General features: G+C 36.1%; 1 protein-coding gene across 9 annotated transcripts in view; it reads left to right on the forward strand.

Moving 5' to 3' along the window:
• The window catches only part of Magi2 (membrane associated guanylate kinase, WW and PDZ domain containing 2), a 1,289,418-nt gene that overhangs the window by 803,444 nt on the left and 460,981 nt on the right, over positions 1–24,993 (forward strand). The window lies entirely within an intron of this gene.

Raw genomic sequence — 24,993 nt, forward strand, 5'->3', positions numbered from 1 at the left:
AGTAGAAAAATTAATACAAATAAAACTTCTTTCGAAAATGCTCTGATAGTGACTTTCATTTCGTACTAGGAAAAATGCAGAATGTGTATGTGTAATTCTCAATAACATGGAATATCTTAATGGAGGTCAGTAATACTTCCTAATCTCAGTATTTCCTCTGTGAACACCTTAGTGGGGTTTACTCTAGTAGAAACCCTTACAGAAGTTCTCATGACTGTTATCAATTCCCAGAGAGGGAAGCAGGTATGTCCTGAGGCTAGTGACAGCATTATGATGCTTGAGACAGCAATTCTCTCCTCCTATGATCTTCTGTCACTATCTCAAGTCCTACCCTCCCCACATCCTCCTCTCTCTTAGCTTTCTCCTACCTTGCTTTTCTAAGACTACTTTGATCTTTTAGATGGTGCCCTGTCCTCTCCCTATGGTTTCTTAGTGAATAATTTACACAGTGATCCTTTTTCCTCTGGCCTTGGCTGAATCCTAACCATCCCCTGAGATTGCTACACCTTCAGTCATTCTCAGAGTCTGCTCATAGCAGATCTAATGCCCAGAGGAAGAAGAGGTGGGCTTGGGTCTCTTCACTACCTCTTCTATGCTCTCCTGTCCCACTTGGTCTAAAATCTTCTTTCCTCAACTGCATATGCTTTTTTTTTTTTTATTGCCATCTACCTCTTCCTGTCATCTGCCTCCTGATCATTCTATTTTCAAAGACATTGAAGCCTGCACTACAGTTTTCCTTCATGCTAACCTAAGATATTTCTAAGTTCATTTAAGTAAGCCAGCTAACAACCTGATGTCCAGATTACTATACTCCTTAATTCCACTGGCCATTTTATTTCAGCCACCCTGCCCTGAATCTCTTACCTGCTAGGAGTTCAAAAATGTAAACATCAGTTCATCATATACTCACTCTGACTGTACTTCCTCTCCCACCTTCCAGAGACCTCTAGCTCTTGGTCTTGCGTCTTTTTAGTTACTCTTCTTCTTGTCTGTTTCTTTCTAATAAACATTGTACCTCAGTGTTCCTGTAATTACTAATGATTTTACACACATCACTCCTGTTTCCTGAGTCTTTTGTTACACCTTTATGAACCATTCTCTCAACCTTGCTTCTGTTTTCCTATGGCACCTGCCCAAGATCTCCAAACTTGGGTTTATGCTACAATTTGCCACCCCTACTTTCCCAGTTGAGCATATAATACCTGAAAATTTTCAGGTTGTTAAAACTTAACACCTTTATAAATCCAAGAAGATCACCTTGAGCCAGGCCTGTCTGCACCTGCTACAAAGGGATATGGCATCCTTGATGAGCTGTGTGTTATCCTCTCTCATTGTCCTACACTGTATTCCCTGTGTACTCAGTGGATAATTCAACCTTGTAAGGAGCAGGATGATTGTGTAATAGTTAAGAGCATGCTGTCAGGAAGCAGACAAAAGGCTATCAAGAGGCAGAAGAGGAAGTCAAACCCAGCTCTGTCTGGAAGAGTTTATTATTGTTGATGCTCTCATAAGAACAAAGCTTGGGTTGTCTGTAACATCTTCCTTTTGAAACTACAAAAAAATTTTGTGCCTGTTCTTTACAGTCTTACAAACATTTTATTTGAAAACTATCTAGATCACCACTTAAATCACAAAACAATTTTAGAATAGACCATTTAAGAATTGTAATGATTACTTTTTGCCACATCAAGCTTGACATTTTTCCATGTCATTTCATTCATTCTCCCTTGGAAGCCCTATTCACTTCCATGGCTTCAATTATCACCTCCAGAATACTCCCTAAAACCAATCTATAACTCGCACCTCTCTTTTGAACCTCAGTCCCTTCCGTCTAAATGTCAGTTGGACATCTGTGCATGAATATTCTACTGTCACTTCAAACTCACCATGTTGAAAACTAATTTATATTCCTAACCCCATCTAAATCTGTTTGCTTCCTTTCATTTTTCTATACCACAAATTCTTCTAAGTTCAGCCATTAATGTTAATCTTCATTTCCTTTCTTCCTCTCCCGAGGTTGTGTGGATTTCTTTCCTCGTTTTCAACTTTCTCACTCCCAGTATTCCCTTGTTTATCTCTGCTTTGTGTGGGGAATAGCACATAGAATTTTCTTTCTTTTTTATCCTTCGAGCTACATGCCTTGGTGAATATTTCTTTTAATCTACCAATCCTCCTGTAGATATCTTTACTTATTATTTGTCTACTTTAACCCCTGTTTTTATTTATTTTATTTTATTTCTAAATCAGCATGTCCATTTTCTTCCTTGTAAGATGTTGGTGAGATTGCTCAGAGGTAAGGTGGGTGGTGGAAACAAGGGGAAACTTAGATGGAATATTCATACCAGTTTATTAAAAGTGAAGAGCTTTTCAAACCAGATTGAGTATAAATGGCAATGAGTATGAAAATCACACATGGTTTATAGATGAAGAAATGGAGGCACTAAGGCATGAATTATAACAAAAACAGTGACAGGACTTTCAGCCAACAATCTCGTTCTCAGGTACTTTTTCTACTTATTAAGTTCCCTTTAGGCAAGACAAGTATAACCTGACCTTAATACTAATGAGTATCAGTATGGGAAATTACTTAGTATTGAACCAAATAGTACATGCCCTTTGACAATTCTTTATGATTGTAAATATCAAATTTATAAAATCACTTACTGCTTCAAATAAGCCCCAGAGCAGTACAGGAGATAGCATTACTTCCAACAAATTAAACTTTTCTGAGTCCCGCACCTATTAACAACCCATTTCTTTCTTCTGTATTTTGCTCTATAGTGTAAGAAATTTGTTACAAGAGAGGTTTCCAATGAGTCAGATAACAAATGGTCACACATACACATTCAACCAAGGGTCGGAGAGAAAATAGTCCAAAATATGCCTAAAAATCTTTACAACTAAAAAAATAAAAAACTACAAGATGTTTGTATCTCCTGAACCGTGACCTAATTTTGTGGTTTTTGTTTGTTTTTCTTTGGATTCAAATTGCAAGTTTCTAAAAGGAGAGTTCTAATCATGCAAAATTCCTATAGCCATTGAACGCTTACAGAGGCCTTCTCTCTGTTACCAGAAAGCACTGTACATTTTGTTAAGATGCAAAATGGAATTGGATCCCTGGAATTTAAAACTAGCAAGATATATATTGAAGTGACTACATAAGAGCACCATGTACATGACCTTTATTGTTCAATGATTATTAAGTGACTTTCAAGTCAACCTGGCATGTTGACTACAAGGCTTTGAAGGGAAGAAGATATCTCAGAGGATCCATTCTTGAATAGCTGCAGAAGCACTGTTTGATTACCCCTGTGTGGGCCAACTGAGCAGTTATTGAGACCAAGTCACAGCTGGGACCATCACAATTGCTGACTCTTGCGAGAATGCCATTTTATCATATGACCTCTTGGGTGATAATAAGGACCCAAAGGCAGTGGAGAAACTATAAAATGAAGAAATCTTATGAATTATTATAGATCCTGAATTTTGGCCTCCTGGAATGGGGCTTAGGTTGGTTTCAATGATGTCTATACCTCACAGGGTCACAATAACCATTTTTACTGCCTCATTTTGCTATTATTTTAAAAATAAGTTCAAAAGTGAGCCTCAAAGTTTATTCTCCTTTTTAAAACAACTTCTCCTTCTTTTTTATTTTTTTCTTGCATGTGTTCGTGTGTGTGTGCACACACAAAGAAATGACCCAGGGTCTTGGGCTTTACCAATGACCTACATATATTCCAGCCTCCTAATTGTATTTTCTTAAAGAATATGTTCATTACTATCATGAATGGTTTAAATGAAAGTAAAATGAAAATAGTTTATTTCAAAATAAAAACACAATACTCTTCTTTCTTGCGACTTGAGAATTTTGATCAAAAATAATTCAGGTATTGTACTATACAATTTTTGCAAACTTAGCTGGCAAATACACATACTTTTAAATTAATGTTTATCTCTTATATGTTCTCTCTGGCTGGCTTGTATGAAAATAACGAAAATACGTTAAAGACCAAAAACTCTTAAATTTCATTTATTTCATGCCAACTTCATAACATTAAGTCATTGCAGATGTAAGAATATTTTATTTATATTCAACAGATTCATGTTAAGTATTTACCTTTTGCTGTGATCTTATAGGAAGCATTCTTATGACTAAGAATGGAACCCTTAAAGAATTTATATGTAACTAGAAGAATTTAGTCATGTTCATAATAATTATATTTAAAAATATGTGTTTTAATCAAGTACTAGAGAAATTCAGGGGAGAGACCACCTGCAGTTCCCAGGGTGAGAGCCTTTAGGAAGGAAATGACCTTTGAGCTATGAGTTTGAAATCTTTTCTTACATGCACACATTTAATTATATTTTAAATAAATGATAAACAAGTGTTAAAAAGGGTGAATAATTCCTAAAAAGAGAAAAAGAAAACTCTTATGAATGCCTTTTTTCATGGGGGAAACTTTGGTTCCAAATCTTATATTTATCTAAATCGACAGGTAAAATATGTCTCTATCTGACTTTCCAGAAAATACTTCTGAGTGTAGACATGCCTAGTTTTATCTGTTGTTTTTAGAACCCAGAGTCCTGTATCTCTTCAGGGAGAGTGAAGTTTGAGGACCCTTCATATATGTCTCAGAATGCAGTCCTTTTGCAAGGAGGCCAGAGACACAAAAGACTAAGCAGAAAGGGAACATCCAAACATTTCCTCTCCTCTGAATGACTTTGGAAGAAAGATCACTATTTGCTAGCATTTCAAATCACCATGTTATGAGCAGAAAACCATGCCAAACATAGTGGGGGAAACACAAGGATGCATAAAGTAGCTTCTTTGAGGGAACTTCTAATCTTGTTCTGGAAAGATATATACAGCATAATATGTCTGATCATAAAAGACAGAAGAACTGAATGCACACATTGGCAATTTGGTACATAGGTAAAACATTCCCTCTGAATTACGTAAGACCAAAATGTCCCAGAAAGAGATTGATGTTAGAAAGGGGAAGACTCGAGAAAGGCTTGGAAGTGGCTTGTGTAAAGGTAAATCTAGAGGAGGATGAACAAAGCCTCCTGCTTGTACTCCTTGGCATTGTCTGTAGACAACTTCACCCCCCCCCCCAGTTGCTCTCCAAGTTCTCTATAAATGGAGAACATTCCTGCTTCTTACCCTTTGCACACCATAAAATGCTCCTGTTTTAATTTATATTTTCATACAATTACAATCCTCTAATCCAAGCATTCTAGGGTTTTTGTCACAATTTCAAGATAAAATAAGAAGCAGTAACACTAAGTTAATAGAGGAATCCATAGCTAAAGTCTGTGAAACCAGGCCGTATTGGTGCCAATGGGAGACATCACACCCATCTCAACCCAGTACATTTTTGGTGAGGACTGGGTCAAGTTAGCAAAGTGCACATGGTCCTCAGCAAGTAATCAGAAGAGCTGTATTTATGTCCCACCCACTTTTGCCTTGACCATAAATTGCCCTCCTGTAAGTCATTCAGTCTCACTGAGAATCATTTTATCCACATTTCATATGACAATATTATTATTTCCCCTGCTTCTTGCAGTAGGTTTCTGTGAGGCAAAATATAGTTACTGAACACATGTGAAAACTTTTTGGAAAAATACAGAGAGCTAAGAAAATGTAAGGCATTATTATGATTGAAGAGCTTTCCAGATATATTAAAATATACTGAATTTAAGGCTTATGGTGGTTACTAGATTTTTCTTTCTAAAACATCATAATAGCTCTACTGATTTTATTGCTATATTCTTCCCAAAACATTTTGCCTTATTTTATGCTCTTCGTATATTGAGGCTTCTGCCCACCCATTAGTAGTTAGTGGTGAGAGTAAAAGTAGAGGTTATAAAAGCTATATAATAATGCAGTAGAAACATGCAGGTAGGAATGAGTGTTTGGATAAACTTATTTTGAACTGAGTACTATAAAATGCTATATCTGCAAGTAGTCATGGACCAAAAACTATCTATGAAAAATACTGATTTTCTTTCTCAAATGTGAGAATAATCTTTTTCTTAAACAATCTATAAATAATACTGTGTTATGCTTTTGTCAGTAGGTAGCAACATAAATGGGTAACATAAACTCAGTTCCCAAATGAAAGAGTAAGCTTTCAGAAATAATTTAATTATTACAGTGTAGTTTTGTTTTAAATCATCTTTGACTATTTTAATTTTGCACTAATTCTATCACACTTCTCTTTGCAGTCATATATACAATTTTGTAGTCAGAATTGTTCACATATATTTCTCATATTAAATTACTGATATTTGATCATTTATTACACATAAAAATAGCAATTTCATGATTCACCATAATAGATTCCAGTGCTTAGGTTAGGTACATACTATATAAAGTAATGATTTAAATCAAACCATTATGCTGTATTGTATCAAAAACAACAGTGAAATGCTTGAGTGGAAGGACTTTGCTTTCAGTTTTATGTTTAAAAAAAGGAGAAATATTTAATAATTAATAACTGTCAATCAAACATAGCTAATATCTGGGGATGTTTTTATTGCAGCTGAGATTGATGCTATCTCTTAAGCAATGTATATTCTATAAAAATGTTTATATAATGGGGGTTGGGAGGGGTTAGCATTAGGTTTAGGGTTAGGTTTAGAGTTAGGCTAAGGAGAGCGGTAAGAATGAAGGAAAGAAGGACTGTATAGAGGGAAAAGAGGGGTGGGAGGGGTGGGGGGAAGGGGAAAAAAATAAACATCATTACCCTATGTAAACGTTAAAAATAAATAAATAAACAAAAAAATAAAAATAAAAAAATATATATATAAAAATGTTTAAAAAACTATATATAGCAAATTTAACGTATCCTTTTAATTCGAATCATTAATTGTATCAGTAGTAATGACCTCAAACTTGGTATGCAGTTGGACTTTTTTGTACTAAAGGCAAGGAAAGTTTTTCTTCAGCTTCTTGGGATCCCTGGCTAGGTCTAAAAATAAATCTGACATGGATTAACAGAAAAGCATACAAATGTATCTAGTAGGCTTTATGCGACATGGAAACATTCATAAGGAAATAAAGACTCAATGAAACAGTTAAGCTTGTGTATTTTCATGGGAAGTTTGATGAAATGTGGATGGTCATAGAGAAATATAATTTGACTACAGGATTATGTACTAGTGGTAGTAAACAAGGAGCTTAACAAACTCTTTTTGTTCAAATTCTTCTCTGTGACCCTGTATCTTCAGAGATAAGGATATTCATTTCCTTGAGGAATGAGGTGGAGAATTCTTGAATAAGGGTCTAATGACTTGCTTTAGGGGAAAGTCAGAGAATCCTTCCTAGGTTTTCTGACCTGCCCTCAGGGGAGAAGGATGAGGAAGAAGTGAAAGGGACTTTTCTATCTCTGATGTTTTCTCAAATGCAAGGTGCCATATTTTGGAATTATGTGTTCTGAATCACAGTAGTGCTTGTGCAAAAAACTGAGTTCTTTTGAAATTCTGCATGCCAAGAAAACTGTTCTTTTGAGGTATAACAACCAGCATGAGGAGATGCATGTGGGCTTGTTGATTTATGTGTGCTTCATGAATATAGAACTGAAGCCCAATTATCTCAAAATGTGTTCAAGACTGTGCTTGAGGCTCCTATCAAGAACTTTCACAGGTGCTTGTACAGGACTGGTTAGCCATTAACCATCTTTTTGCGGATAGCTTGCTTTGCTCTGTATAATCCACCTCCTCTGGATTTTTTTTTTTTTCTTTCAAAAGTAATGGAAGCACCTATAAGACCATATTTAAGTCAGTGAATCAATACCAGTCCCTCTCTACACCCCAGAAAGCATCTTGGAATGCATTTTTCTTCTCATATTGTTATTTCTTTCATCATTGTTTTGTTTCGTTTTGTTTTTCCACAAAGGGGAACATATTCTGGGAACAAGAAATGAGAAGAAGGTATAACTCACAAATGTTACAGCAGCCACACCTGACAGAAACACAGCCACAGGGTCGAAGTCAGATTCACCTAGGGCCTTGGGACCCATATCTCCATCCTGTGGGAATCTCCTCCACTGCCTCTGGGGTCCACTTGCTTCTAACTTTTTCGGTAAAACAAACACACATTCTAGAAAGCAATGACTCATGGTAGGTGAAATTGAAACTTCAGATTTATTCCAAGATTCAAATCCCATCTCTACTACTTGGCTGCTATGTGATTTGGGGCAATGTAATTCTCTGAACTCTGGTTTAGTTGTCTGTAAAAATGCCTATATCATTGAACAGGAGCATGTATATTTATGGATAGATACAGCATCCCAGACAGTATCTACAGCACTGTAGAGACTTAATACCCAGCAGCTGTAATGAGATAATCATCTAACTTACACTTGAATTATTTAGTCTGATTTGTTATGTGTGGGGACAAAGTTTGGAAAAAGATTTTATTTTTTTCCTATATGTGCATGTATTATTCCACTAGTAATACTTTAATAACAGAGGACTGCAAATCATTTATTTATTTGAAGGACAGTTACATTTACCTTAACATTTTCCTGTTGAAATTCAGTTCCTCGGGCAACTAATTCAGTTACATTTTCACAGTGACCTTTCACATTTTACAGAGTTCACAGTAAACATATTTCTTTCATTGACAAGAAAATTCAGGTGGTGTCCATAGTAATGTAGATAACTTTTACAAGATTAACTGTTTTGTGATCATTAAAATAAAACCACGAACATGCTTATGTAGTCTAAGTGTGATATAAAACTGACTACTGACAGATATGTGTGTTTTGCTACTTTATAAAACTTAGTTGAACACTGATATGAAAGAAAAAAATCTAAGTTTTGGAATGCACCTTGACATTTGTTATACTTAAATTCAATTTTAAAGTCAACTTTCAAATTTTTCACCTTTACCTTTCTGAGTTTTTACAACTGTGGCATCCTTGTCCCCTTCATACTAACCACACCTATTGGAAGCTAGCAACAAATACCAACTGCTATTCACAGTCATCACCAAGAGCTCACTGATCTCATTGGGGGTAATTTGTATTTGCACTGCCACTTCTCAGTTTTAGACCTTTGGTCCTGTCACTCTGCTGTTGAACTTGTTTTAGGCCCTTTGGATTTGTTGTTTGCAATTGCAGTGCCCAGCCTTTGAACCTTACTTCCACCCATAGCTTTTGGATTCATGTTCCACTTTGGCTCAGGGCACCCTAGTTGGGTCAACACTGACATACCCCTACCTTCTATAGTTTTTCAAACACAAGTAATGTATTTCTGCTTTCCTGTAGCTAGGATGAATTATAGACCTACAGTTTTTAAAATTAGCAATTATAATGTGGCAGCTGCAAACATCTTTCTTGTCAACTGTACCCCTGTACAGTGTCTTTGTACAGTTTCTCATTTTAACCTTTATGGCTTCTTAATAAGATTGCTTTTACTCTCACACTGGCCAAATGTTTTCACATAATGTATTTCTGAGCTAAAAGGAAAATAAATGTCTACCTACAAATTTATGGTCATTTTTCTTTATTCTTTTTAGGTTTGTTTTTCTTCAACTAAATTGTCCAATAAAATTGCTTAAAGCAAACTGGGTTTTTATCTCATGGGCAATGCAAACTGGTAAAAGCCACCTGTACTTATCTTTGGAAAGTATTTTACATTTTCATATAATTCACTTCATGCACAGCAGCTGGATGAGAAGTTACAGTCAGGGTCTCATGAAAGCCTGGAAGGTTCTTCAGGAGAGTCTCCTCAGAACTGTCTCCTCTCAAGGTTGATATGCAGCAGGAGCATTATTTAAGTGTGTGGCTCTTAGATTATGCATGCTGGGAATATAAATCAGATGCAGAATACTTGTCATGAGGAACATTTTAACTAAGTAAGCAAGCAAGCAATAAGATCCCCTGAAATAATGCAAAAGTGAGACATCTGGCTTGACAGCGGATCTTGTGGAAGAGACTCAGAAGTTTTCAAGGCCCACAAGCTTATATAATGTGACTGCTTAAAAAAAGCCGACAAAACAACACAAAACCCCAAACAAGTTAAATTTGATATGCATTAGTCCAGAAAAAAATTTTTAAAAGTATGTTTCTTATTTACTCTGGCAATTTAAACAACCACTGAAGTATTTAACGATGCAACTTCCTAATGAACTCCAAAGTAAATTCAGAATATACTCACTTTGCTAAGTCAATGATAAAAATTGTACTGTACAAATCATCCTCTAGCTCCTGAGGATTAAGTCCCTATACTGTTCTAAGGCATTGTCCTGTGCTGTAGCCATCCATTAATATATTCAACATTTCCACAATGCAGTCATTTCCATAGACAGAAAAGTTAATTAAGTTGCTTCAAACCACAGAACTACCAAGTAGCAGAGGTAGGATTTGAATCCTGGTATAATCTGAAGTGTTGTTCAGATACAGTGAGAAAGTGAATGTGTGGTATATATTGAACAATCTCATCATCAAGAATCACAAAACTATTACTTAAAATTTTCCTCAGTATAGTTCAGTGGAGTTATACAAAGGTAAAGTTGGGTAATAGCTCTTATCTGGGACTGTATGCCATTGGATCCAGGTATTAGCACTTCTCTGTTGGTCTGGCTTATCTAGGAGTCAATTTCGGAGTTTCTAGAAGAGCATATGGGCTGTGTATCTTTCCCTTAATCTTCACAAATATTGTTTTTCTCAGTTGAACTTTTAAAATGTATTGAGCCATCCTAAGTCCAAGATTATCCTCTCTGACATGGACTTGATATGCTGCTGCTCTGTTGCCAGTCAAGTGGAGCAACCAACACTTTATCAGCTGAGTGGAAGATAGAATTGATTCTCTTATGAAAACTGAGGTGCCAGAAGGACAGATGCCTGAGCAAAAGATCATGTAACTTCTACTTTGAGGGAGGTTGCCTTAGTCCATTTGGTCAGCTATAACAAATCACTAGAAAGTGAGTGGCTTATAAACAACAGAAGTTCATTTCTCACTATTGTGGAGACTGAGAAGCCCATATCAAGACAGACTCAGTGTCCACTAAGGGTTCACTTTCTGGATCATAGATGATACGTGCTAATCATCCTTACCTAGTGAATGAGGCACAAGAGCTGCTTTGCACCTCCTTTGTAAAGGTATTGATCCACTTCATAAGGGTTCTGCCTTTCAACTTTATCCCCTCCCAAAGACCCCAACTCTTAACACTATCTATTTAAGATTTCAGCATATGAATTTGGGGAGGACACAAATATTCACACCATAGCAAAAGTCCAGAGTAAACCACTAGGTAAGGCAAAAGCAAGATTCCTGTCGGAAAATGATTTTCAGTTTATGGGAATAAACACATAAATGGAACCTACTAAAGGATTTAATATCCAAATTGGCATCATTCTGCAATGATTTATTTAGCGTGTGTTTTATAGATCATAAGAAATTTAGTGTAAGGTTTTCGTATGGTAAAAAACAGGGAGTGCTTTTTGCTTTCTGTGTCCCCTCAGTATCACAATGCCAGCACGCTTCACCAGAATCACAGTGGCAGTTGAACAAAGGTAGATTGACTGCCTCATTGCAGAGGGAGAGAACACATACCATGATGGACTGTGGGACATCTGGTAGGAAGATTTAGGAGTCGACCTTAGAGTGGGTGATTTTGAGGGGAGCACAAGGAAGTAAGGACTTTCCCCAGGACTCAATGCTGTAAGGACAAAAATGACTTTATCATCAAATATCTAAACGATTTCTATCCAGCATAAAAATTTGGAAGGAATGAAGCCAGGTGAATGTCATAGTGGGAAAAATGCAGCAGAGGGTAATTGCTGTGGTTTAGATAAGGCCCCCCATGACCCACATGCTGATGACTTGGTTGCCTGCCTGTGGCGCTGTTGGGAGGTGCTGTAGCCTTAGGAGGTTGAGTCCTTAGCAGTAGAAGGGTGTTAAGTCATTGTGGATCATTGAAGGTGATGTTGGACCCTGGCCCCTTCCTCTTCCCTTTAGCATCTCAGCTACCATAAAGGAAGCAGCTTTGCACCCTCATCTTCTCCCTGCCATGGTATTCTTCTTCACTAAAGGTCCGAAGGCATTAGGCCATCTGGCAAAGAAGTGAAAGCTCTGAAACCATAAGCCAAGGTAAATATTTCCTCCTTATAAATTGATTTCCTTAGGTCTTTTGTCACAGTGATGGAAATGGTAGTCTTGTTTTTTTCCTGATCCAGCACAGTCCCCAAATGGCCTTGTCTGAAGTTGATCTTCTGTGAAACTGATGTACCCCTGGAGAACACTAGTGCCCAGCTGTGAGAACCAGGCCAGCTCCTACCCACCTAATAATTGCAGGGCAGCTTTCATCTACCAGCTTCTCTCTTTCTCAAAGTCCATGAATTTTTGCTTATAATTCTTATCAAAACTGAACCTCTAAGAGGAAGCCTAGTTTTGTAGCACATGATGTTAATAAAAGTAGTTTAAATATATTAGCAGTGTATTTATAGAAAATGAGAAAAGAAACCTTTTCCTTGAGTGCATGGAATTTTAAAAGACCCATAGATGGTAAAAGGGCACATAAATTTTGAGAGCCATCTTTTTTTTCTTAGGAATCTCATCTTACAAGTTCGACCAAAAAAGAACTCTTTATACCTGATCAAAGTTAGATGTTTAAGTTTTACTTAATAATTAGGTAATATAATGATTAAGGAAGAAATAATAGCCTCAGTATTTTCTGTGCTAGTAAAATGGTGTCTCCAATATTGTATTCAGTACTTTTCAACACTACATTTAAGCATAAAGACATGACAGGAATCTTAAAATATTCTTCATCAGATGGAATAGCCTTTAGATGTATCCTGTTTTGTTCCAAAAGCCAAAAGTATCATCAGTTTTATGTAACAGGGAACAATCAACAGAAGGAGTAAGTTTCTTATAATCAAGAGCTTTTCAGAAATGGAATGGGTTTCTTAATTACACAGTAAACTTTCCAGCATTTGAAGTGTTAGAAACAGACCATATGGACACTGGGAAGGCAGGCATAACTATAATAGCCCAAATGGAACTGTGGACTAAATGGTTGGTCAAGGCACTTTCTAACTCTGGAATCAAAATCAATGAGCTTGAAGTCAGTAGGTTACTACGATGTAGAGCAAGTTAAAGGTACTATATTAAACTAAATTCTCCAGAGAACTCACCCTAGAAGTGAACAAAAATTAAGTCAGGCTGGCTCATTCCTTTATAAAGTCAGGTCATTGAAAGTTGTCCTCTACTGAAAATACAATTAAGTGAGCATTGTTTTCTGGGAGGAGACTCTGCTCTTTTTAATGTTTCTTGTCTAGGCAATAATAAAAACAATTTATTACTTAACCATGTCCAATGCATAATGTTGACTGCTCTGCAAAAGCACACAACGTTCCCTCTAACATGTTCACAACAACTCTACATAGAAAGTGCCATTGTTATCCTCGTTCTTTAGATGTTACAACATGCTCAGAACAACATAGCTACTGTGGAGCAGCATGCAGATCCATACTTGCCTGAATCCACAGGTTATATTAATAGTTCCTGGTTGTATTGCTTCTCAGTAGAAGGCAGATCCAGCCATATAACTCCTATGATAGAAGAATCATTTCCTTTCTGCTAAGGGAAAGGGGTGTAGGGGCCAATAGCTGTTGCCAACATCCTAATCAACACAATCAAATGCCTAATTTTGCAAGGCCTAAAGAAAGGCCAAGATTAGATTAAGCTATAATTTAGAATCTTAGAATTAATAGGAAAGACAATTATATCTACAGGCTTGTATATCTTTAAGTTTTTTCTTTAATTTGGAGTATTATGTTTTAATGTTACCTGGTGAAGTATGTAGGAGTGGATCTTACATGATAAATTATTTTAAAACGTGGTACATAGCCTAATGATCTCAAAATAAATATTGTACTCAAGTAGTAATAGTAGTCAGTAGTAATATTGGAGGTACTATAAGTAGCATAATAGCAAACATCCATGAAGCATTTATTATGTGCCAAAATCTTGTTGAAATCCATCTCATTAAGTGTTCTAAACAGTTTTATAAAGTTGGTCTTTAATATTGTTTAGATAGGAACTGTGCCCAAAAGTTCATGTGTGCGAAAATGCAAGAATGTTCAAAGATGAAATTAAGTTATGAGACTTATAACCTAATTAGTGGATTCATTCACTGATATGGATTAACTGTGCAATAACTGTAGGCAGATAGGATATGACTGGAGGAAGTAGATCACTGGTGGCATGACTTTCAGGTTTACATTTTGTCCCTAGTGAGAGGAGCTCTGTCTCTGTTCCCTGGTTGCCGTGAACTGAGTTGCTTTCCTCTGCCATGCCCTTCTGCCATGATATTCTACCTCACTTTGGTCTCAGAGCTCACATAAACTTGGGCTCATGAGCCAAAATAAACTTTTAGTCCTCTAAATAATTCTTGTCAGATCTTTTGGTTGCAGTCATGAAAAAGCTAACTGAAACAGAAATTGATACTGAGAAGTTAGGGTGATTATTTTGACTAACCTGACCATATGATTCAGAAGCCTTTGAAGCTCATTTGCAAGAGGAGGAATTTTGAACATTTTAGAGATTCAAGCTGGAAAAGCTTTAGAATGTTGTAAGCAGAACTTAATGGGTGACTCTGGTGGGAGCCAGAAGACCAGAATGAAGATAGGGCTGCAGACAGTAAAGACTGTGTTTATGAGATTTCAGAGAAGGAGGACTCCATTGTAAATTGTATTAAAGGCATTCATGTTATGTATTGGGAAAGAAGTTGTCTATATATTGCTTGTGTCCTCAGACTTTTTGTGAAACTGAATTTAAAGGTGATGTCCTAAAGAGGAAATTTCAAGGCAGAACAGCATTTAGGCAATGACCTGGATGTTGTTGGTGACTTTTAGCCAAGTTTGCTGTGATAATCAGGAGCATAAAGCACAGCAGAAATATTTGAAAAAATATAGAAAAAGTTTGGCCAGAAAAGTGTGAGTCAAACTGTGACTGAGGAATTTTTGGTTGTTACAGACATTACAGTTATTAAAGAGATGCTAAGTACTTTGCAAAAAGAAATAGGAAAGATGGCTTGAGGGCATCTCAGCAATTGGCAAGACTACACCCATCTCAGGCTCAAGAGTGTAAAAGTATTAAATTCTTTTTAAGAAGAGACCATAGGGGCACCCTGTTTGCACAGAGGCTTCTAAGAATTTGTTTCACCATGCTCAGCCACCCAGGTACTCAGAGGCTAATACAACCATGGTCTCAGAAGGTCAACCACATGATGTCAACCACAAGGAATTGGGTTCTGCAGGAATGTAAGATGCTGTATTTAGGGGTTCATGGAGGCTTCCACCAAACTTTCAAAGAAAGGCCTGGAAGGTCAGGCAAAGTATACCAGGGTTGGAATCATATTGGGCTGCACCTAAGAAAGTGAAGACCCCCAGGATTAAGAGATGCCAGTAACATGGAACACATGCCAACGAAAGCTGCCAGAATCAAGCAAAAACAAGCCACAAGTGAGATGATGTGGGCTAAAAATAAAAAAGTCATAGGGGCAGAGCTACACAAGCCCTTTGGAGAGAACATGATGCCAGGTCACCTGAATGCTGGACATGTGGCTACGGAACTTGTTTTCCCAGTTGGATTTTAGTCTTGCCTTGGTTCTATCCTTCACTTTTTTATGCCCCTTTTTCTCCCTTGTGGAATGGAATTGTTTACTCTGTGCCATTTTATACTGCGATATATGTTATTTTTGATCTTTACAGGGGAAAACATCCATTAGTTTACCTTGAGTCTCAGATTTTGGACTTGAACTTTTGGGTAATTCTGGAACTATTAAGATCATGGGTACTCTTGGAAATGAACTAACTGTATTTTGCATTGTGAGGTTGGCATGAGTTCTTGGGGGTTTAGGGGTAGAATGTTATGGTTTTGATATGAGGTGTTCCCCAAAGATCATGTTTGAATAGATGCAAGAATGTTCAGAAGTAAAATGATTACATTATGAGAATTATATAACCTTATCAGTGGATTAATCCTTTTATACAGATTAATGGTAATCATAAGCAGGTAGGGTGTGACTAGAAGACATTGTTCCCAGGAGGTGTGATTTGGGGGTTTATATTTTGTCACTGGTGAGAATAGTTCTTTCTCTGGTCCCTAATAGCCATAAGCTGAGTTGCTCACCCTTCCATTATGATATTTTCCCTGACTTCATGTTCAGAGCTATGGAGTCAGCTGACCATGGATTGAACCTCTGAAACCATGAGCCAAAATAAACTTTTCCTCCTCTAAATTATTCTTTTCAGGTCTTTTGTTCAGTCATGAAAAAATTGACTAAAACAGTATTACTATTTTCCTTTAAAAATATTGAAATAGGGGCTCAGATAATTTAGAAAACATTCCCAAGCTGAAACATCTAGCTAACTTGAGAGCCTCTATAGAAACCTTGGGTATTCAAACTTATGAACATCTTTATTTTAAATAATTGAATAAGGCAGTAAGATATTGGAGAAAATAGTCAATACATTGTTGAATTTTTTTGAATTCTTTTTAGAGGGTAAGCCTTGTATCCTAGGAGCAACTGAACTTCAGGTTCAACAATTTATTAACATCACAAAATTTGTGCTTTTTATATTTTCCTTTGGGAGGTACTAACAGTAACTACTCATTCAAATAAATAATCCAAATTTTAGGGACATTCCAGTTTGTCTCATGTTGATTAAATTTAATGTCATGTATTAAGTATCACTATGCTCTACACAAACCCATTTTGAAAATTGGCCTAAGCATTTAATTTTGTGTCTGTAACATGTTTACCAGAGTGAACAAAATACTCTTACCATGTACTCAACCATCGATGCCATTAAATAGTAGTTTAGCAATTTACTGCTGGTTAATGATCCAGGGCATCATGATAGTTCTTGAGGTCTCTCAGGTAAACACAATCTGTTTAAATCAGTGTTGCATGAGAATAGGATTATTTGGAATGACCTAATTTAGCATAAGGTGGTGAAGACATAATTTCAAGTTTTCTTATTCAATTGATAAAACATAGAGTAGATTAAAAAGGAATACTGAGTTTGATTCCTTTTCTCTAGTAGCTGAATTCTAACAAGGTTAAATAAATGGGGAATTTTATAAGTGGAAATATAAGTATTATGAACAGCTAATATACTAGACTATGAAAACCAGTGTTCAAATCTTTATTTTTGTTATCAACATACTTATTTGGTTCACTTCTTATACAGTGAACAGTGTACAATGCATCCTCAGACACATTGCTCTTCCCAAACTTGGTTGTGCTTCTGAATTATCTGAAGATGCATTTTCTGATTCAATATATCTGCAGTGAGTTTGAGAAATTGCAATTCTAAAAATCTGCCAATTGATGCTGATTCCACTGGTCTGCAGATCACACTTTGAGTAGTAAGAGACTGTTTTACAAAAATATTTTCCAAGAATTCCCCAGTAAGTATTTAACAAAATCATGTTATATTCCTATATAAAAATACCAAAGGGAATTTCACTTTTATGTATAAAGAAGAAAAAAAGTTTAATAGGTAGAGGAGGGAGAACAGGGGGAAGAAGGAAGGGAAGAAAAGGCAAGGGATGGAGCTTGAAATCAAATTCCTTGCGGGTATGTTTTTGTCAAAATGAACCCAATTACTATGTATAATTTGGATGCTCTAATGGAAAAAAAAAAGAATTCCCCATTAAGTTCCATTATGTCTTATTTAAACATAAACACAGATAGATGGAGAGATGATAGTAGATATAAATGTATCCTCCCCCTTAATATGACAATGGGGTAACACTCTTGCCAGTTGCCCAGAAACTTTTGACTGCTCATCTAAAAAGACCATTTATAGAGGCCAGAAGGTGATGGGGCATCTGCCTTCAGTCAGTGTCTCGCCTCATATCTAAAATTATCCACCTGAGGGCACAAGATAATCATGAGCTCCTGACACAGACATGTCTGGGAAATTACTCTGAAGTCACTGATTCATTTTGTAGCAGTTGATGAACAACTGTCTATGGGTAATAACTTTTTTAGTCACTACCAGTTTAGGCCAGATCGGAGCCAATAACCTATAGGTCAAAAGTTCCATATTCCATTTCCAGTCCCTGGAGCCATTAAAGGCCCTTGTTGAAAGATTTGTAATTCATGAATTTCAACATGCTGCCTCAGAATGCTGCCTGTAGCCCAAAACACAGATTGAGTCTGGAAATTCATAATCACACTTAGGCTGTTCATTGTTCATGTCATGAAATCCTTACATTGGTGTAAGGATTTACTTTTGGTTCTTTTCTTTCTTTTCCTAAGCCATGTTTCAAGTGACTAACATAAAACTTGCATCGATAACCATCTACCTTAGTTGGTGGTAATGGATTCCCAGTATTTTCAGATGAAACTATGAACTAAACAGTTTATGGTTGATATACTTAATCAATACATTTTTTTTTGTAAAACTTCCAAATATGGCATGAACTTTCTTTTCTGAGTCTAGGAAGATTATTGGGGTAAATTAGTGGAAACATGGAAAATACTGTGGAAGAAAAAATTTAACTCTTCTCATCTTTACATCACTGTAATAGTGACCTGAAGTAATGGGAAGGAAATAGTGGGTCAGACTTGTGTTTTCATTTACTATTCATTGCTGTGAGGTAATCATCTAAATTAATAAAGATTTGCCCTTTTATATGGAGGAGAGAGCATGATCCAAATGGCCTCATAAAAGGAAATTGCTGAATGAAGTCATTACTCTAATTAGCGTTTATGTCCCCAATGTTAACAGTATACCTTTTTAGAAAATGATGTTTAGTACATTTCAGTCTACCACACTGAGTAGTGGTTGTAACTTGAGTGCCAATTTTAATTGTCCTTTCAATATCAATTTAGACAGATCTGCTAATAGTGTCATGGTATTAGATAGATGCCTCTAGTGATGCCATTGCTGAGCTGGGTTGACTAATTGTTCACTGTGATGAAGTAAACCATCAAACCTTATTCATTTATGAGGTCTACATGCCTGCTCAAAGTTCCTTTTCCTCTCCATGTTTATGTAAAGAACATTCCTATTTAGCTGCTGGATCGCTTTGAATGATGCTTCCTGTCCTCTTCCTCAAGATTTTGTTCTATATCTAGATCACATCTCGTTTTTTTTTAAACTACAAAAAATTTCTCATATTCTCTAGTCGAATGTTTTGTCAAAATTTTGCAGTAATGGGATTATCAGTTTGGTCTTGGGAAATCATTTTGTTTTCCCAAGGCTTTTGCTATCAGTCTTTCAGTTTTAATAATATCAAATGTTTGCTTATTATTAACTAATATCTCTCTCTCTCTCTCTCTCTCTCTCACACACACACACACACACACACACCTCTCACCTCTCTCTCTCTCTCTCTCTCTCTCTCTCTCTCACACACACACACACACACACACACACACACACCTCTCACCTCTCTCTCTCTCTCTCTCTCTCTCTCTCTCTCTCTCTCTCTCTCTCACACACACACACACACACACACACACACACACAGTCACACTTCTTATCCAGTCTCCAAATCATCCTCCTGCTCTCTTGGACCCCTCCAATCTATTTTCTACAGAGCAACACAAATGAATAATTTTTGAAAACCTTCAGTAAAATAATGTTACTCCCCTGTCTAAAACTTCTCCCAAATTTCTTTGTCTGGCTGACTAGACTGCATGATCTGCTTCGGGGGTCAGATCCTACCATCTCCTCCTTAGTCACAATGCTTCAGTCATGAGACTTTCATCAGTCCCTGTTTATTCCAACAGTTTCCTTTCCCAGGGACATCATGATTTCTATTCTTTGGCCTGTAAACTTCTTCTGGCTTTTCATACAGTAGGTACATTTTCATCTTTTTCATCTTAATTTAAGTAACATCTCTTCAGATAGGCCTTTCTTACCCACACTGTGTAAAGTGATTCTCTCTTTTTATTCTCTTAAAGCACTCTGGTCATGTCCTTTATTTATCCTACTCGTTCTTCTGATTAATTTTTAATGTCTTTTCTCTTCTGCACTCAGTTCCTTGAAGACAATAGCTTTATCTATATTGGTTATTTGCTGGGCATATTTTAGTGCTCAGTTAATGAATGGACAGCTACGACTGCAAAATTTTGTGTGGCAATTGGTTACTACATAGATCAGAAGGTGATAATCTGTAGCTTGTGGATCAAATGCACTCCACAGACTATTTTTGGTACAGCCCAGGAGATAAGAATGGCACTGTCCATGTGCCAATGTTGTTCTAGAGCCTGGGAAAACAGAGCTACATGATAAGTGGCTTCTTTTGAGAAGCTAAAATTTAGAGCTGTGCAGACATTAAACAAATAGTTTCAATAAAATGGAAGGACTATAAGAAGGAATAAAAATAAACTGTCATAGAGCCACCGATTGGTGCCTAAATGTCTGTGAAGACTTTTTTCAAGAGTAATTCTTTTGGAAATTAAGATTGATAGGTATACCTAATGTTTCAAGGGTGGAAAATGCCCATCCTGTAACCTGGGTATGCTAAACCACAGCATCTTTTATTAAAGAAATCATGAGTATTAGGAGAATACTTAAGAGAATGATCTTATTCCCAAGAGAAAGAGGCGGTCATCATGAAAATCTTATAGTTCTTCAAATGCAAGGGGCTAATCTAAGTCCCTACCTAAACATTATCCAGGATTTTTTTTCTCCCTTGACATCTGAGTACTATTGTGAACCCCATAACCATCACCTTCCACTAGTCTAAGTCACCATCATTACACCCCTACAGCAGACCCCTCTCTGACCTCAGGACTTTCCTTTTATTGCTTCCAATCCATTCTACATTCTGGCAAGCTATTTTAAAAACAAATCTGCATACTTTTAAAAACCTGCACTTGTTTGTTGTTGTTGGTTTTGTTGTTTGATTGATTTTGGGGGCGGGGGAAACTGACCCATATTTTTAGCAAAGCCTAGTAGTGAACATATTATCCCAAACCTCGATACTCCCCATGTTCTGACTCCAGCCTCATATTCTCCTTTTAGTTCTTCCAAGGAACACATTCCTCCAGATTTAAGGATTGCAGATTTGCTCCCTCAGGTGGAATGTTTTTCCCTCCTGTATCCCCTAGGCTTATGCTTCACTTCACTTACTTTTCTAAGCTTGGTTTAGACATTAGAGCCCAGGTAACTGTTCCTTCCCTGACTCCACCTGGTTCCCACTGTCAGAAGTAGGAAACACCCAGACCACACTGGTCATCAGTCTGGAAATGGAGTGCCCTCCTCTCATCCTCCCCTTCATTTTTAAATCTCATTTCATTTTTTTTCTTTTTTTGTGGGGGGTTGCACATATATCTTCCTTTACTTTTCTCTCATCAATTCAACAAATTTTCTATCATAAATTTTTATTCTTGAGTTTCCTAACTTACTACAGAATGAAAAGGATAATATAAAAGGCAAAGCTACAGTGTGAAAATTTGAGGAACAAGAGGAGCACACCACAATAAAATGTGATTAAAGAACTAATGGTTGGTTTCTAGAATCTAAGGCATAAAGTACCAACAGTTCTGACACAGTATCATGAGGATGGTTTTCAAAGGTTAATAAAGGGGATTCAGAGTGGGGAAATCTGGATTATTTAAGACTTGCTAGCTTCATGCTGACAAATCCTTTGGTTAGAAATCCAAACCCCTTGTTTTCTTCACTTTCTGGGTTGTTTGTTGTTTTTCTGGCTTAGAATTAGCTCTTCCTACCTCTAAATTGCTACTAACTTTACCCATCACCTAACCACATAGGACTTGTGTTTCTAAGTGTCTCACAGATTACAAGGTAATCACAGTGAAAACGTTGACTCTAAAATAAAAACCAGGACATTTTAAAGTACCACATGAACTAAAATATAAAGTTGAAATACCTCATATACAGCCTTCCACAAAGTAACCATAGTTCACATCCTATGAGAGACATGCTTAGAACTAATTCACCAACGGAAATAGATATAAATGAAAGACTTGGAAAAAAATAGAAAGTCTGAAACTACAACCACTTTTCCAGAAGAGTACATGCAAAGGAGCATAAAGACACAGAAGAATGAATGTTCTTCACATTTACATCAAGAAATAAAATGAATCCAGTTTCTCAAGTAATTGAAATTACTGCCTTCAATTTACTGTTATTCTCTATTCATTGCCAATCCAGGACTTTCTAATATGATGACAAAGAATTATAATCTGTTGCCATTACTTTTTTTTTTTTTTTTTGATTAATTTGTCAGTTAGTTTTGGGGATTGAATCTAGGAACATTCTTCTGAGCAACATCCCCAGTCCTTTTTACTTTACTTTACTTTGCTTTACTTTACTTTACTTTACTTTACTTTACTCTATTTTATTTACTTGAATTGTTAAACTTGTCCAAGCTGGCCTCAAATTCATGATCTCCTGCCTCAGATGCCGAAGTAGCTGGGAATACAGACATCATTCCTGGTGCCATTATGTTCTTCAAAATTTTTCATTACAGAATTTGGGAATAAGAAGTACTTTAGATATCTGATCCTATTCTGCAATTTCACAAATGAGAAAAACAAGGTTCATAGGAATTTAATATCTAACCTGAAGTCTTTTGGGAGATTAGTGGGTAACCTCAGCAATAGGATTCCAAATCCTCTATGTATGGAGCTTTTTCCACTATACCAGATTTGGGAAAATCTAGCAAACAAATTCTCCAAGTAGAAATAAAGTTCTTTTTAATTGTTTTCTTTTTCAAACCTTTATTAGTAACTGAGGATTAGAGAGCTGACATTTGGCAAATTTCTTTAGTCGTTAACCAACAATCAAATTAAGATTAATAAAAAATTTCCCTGGGTATTATACCTGTATAGCAGTGACAAAAGAAAGTCTTAGAGGTCTCCTAATATTGCAGTAATTTTTTTAGTATCATAGTTCATAATACGTTTGGGGGAAGGAAGTTATATGACAAGCCATAAATGTTGTGTGAGAAACATAATATTGTCCTTGGAAGATTCAGTTTCCTTCATCAATTTTTGAAGAAGTAAATTTAATTAAGATGACTATCACAAGAATCTGCTAAGCTTTGTGCAAAGGCCAATTTATAAATTCATTGAAATTTCACTTCTACTTTCTTATTTATTCAGCCATGAAGAGACTTTCTTTTAATCATCTGCTCACTAGACACTTAAAGATTTTAAACAATTAACAATTACGTTAGTAACAAATACCAAGTCCACTCAAAAAGGCAGACTTACACTAACTGGAATAATAAATTAATTTTTTTCAATACCATTTTCCAAAAACATGTGCATGGACATTTTGTCTGGGTTCCCTGAGAAAGTACAGTATTCATATCTACTCTACTAGGTGCCCTGGCTAGCCAGGATGACACCTCCACTGTGATTTGAAGAGCATCAGAGACTCTTGAAAAATGTATTCCAAATTGACTAGTTACTTTCCAAATTTTATGATTAACATTTTGGATTATGGTCTAAAATCCTGTTAAAATACAAACATTATGTATGACCTACTAAGCCATTTGTAGTCATTTACACCTTAGTTCAAATTAGCTTGTCAATGGTAACCCAGTAACTTGGCAAGACCCTAAGGAAATTGGAAATGGTACACATATAATATATGAAAGAATAAAACTGGAATTATTAGAAGCATGAGATGTGAAAGTAGACTAACAAGAGGAGAGTGTGAGGCACTGGGTACTGAACACCATGGAACCTCATGTGAGAATGTGTTACTGAGGTGACCCAGAAAGGAGAAGGATAGGAATATGAATTTCAGCTTTTATTCTTTTGCCACAAGTCAGCAATTCCTCCATCTCTGAGTTATGACTAATCATAAAGTCCCATTACTCTGCATTCAAGTCCACACTTATAATTTTTTTACTTGAAACATTCATTCATGTTTAACCTTCTAAACTAGATCTTGATAATAAAGTTAAAAGTGAATTTTTTAAGTTAGGATAAAGTGACAAAATGTATGATCAGGAAGCAGGATGAAAAAGTTTCACTAAGAAATGAACATGTTAGATGCTTAATATTTTACACATATTCAGTGTAGCAAAGCAATCTAGCAAGAGAAATATCATTGACAAAAATGTCACCTAAAATTATTAACATATTTTACCATTTACTCAATTTTCTCAGTCATTTTTAAACAGATTTTAATTCATTATTTATAAGAAAATGAGTTACTTAGGTGATTATAGAGTGACCTATACACTTTTGTATAATTGTGCACATTTTGAAAGTTATAGTTAACAAGAAATTTTGAAAGTTCAGTTGTATATTGTTTCATATAAATATCAGTCACAAAATATTATTTTGATGTTTTCACTATTTCTGGCTCATGCAAGATTAATGCTTTTCACCACTAGAGAATAAGACCTTATCTTTTGAGGTTAGGGAGTTTCTACATCTTGGTTTCAAGCTACTAACTATACATGACATGATGAGGAAATGACATGTTGGGTTTTATTTTTTCCCCCAGACTCAAATTTAAGCATCAGAACTGCTTACTAAAATAACTTCAAAAATCAGTTGACAAAAGCATTCTAAAGTGAGAATTTGTATCTTATTTTCTGTGAGGGAATGCAATTTTAGAAAAGTAGAATATTTTCTGGGTTATATTTACTCTGGTACTTACAGAATTTCTAGTTTACTAAATGTAGCCATCTGACTAATTCTTGCCACGTCTGACAAGAGTTAGACGTGAAGTTTGGTGCTGGTTTCAACTATTACTACCTCTCATTTAAATATTAAACATGCCTTTTAAGTATGAAATTAGGATCCTCTCATTTTGCATCCATTTATACTACTATAATTCTAAATCTCTGGTGTGGATTCAAATGAATTTTATTTATGATCTGGCAGGTTTTCTAATAAAATTAGTTATGATGGGATGGAAAGCTCTGCCTTCTTTGTTTAATGTCAGAGTCAAATTTTGCAGGTGCCGTTAGGGAGACCAAATATCAAACTGTTTGCTCCACTTATGGTAAGATTCTCAGTCA

This window comes from Sciurus carolinensis, chromosome 8 (genome assembly GCF_902686445.1).
Source record: "Sciurus carolinensis chromosome 8, mSciCar1.2, whole genome shotgun sequence".
Lineage (NCBI taxonomy): Eukaryota > Metazoa > Chordata > Mammalia > Rodentia > Sciuridae > Sciurus > Sciurus carolinensis.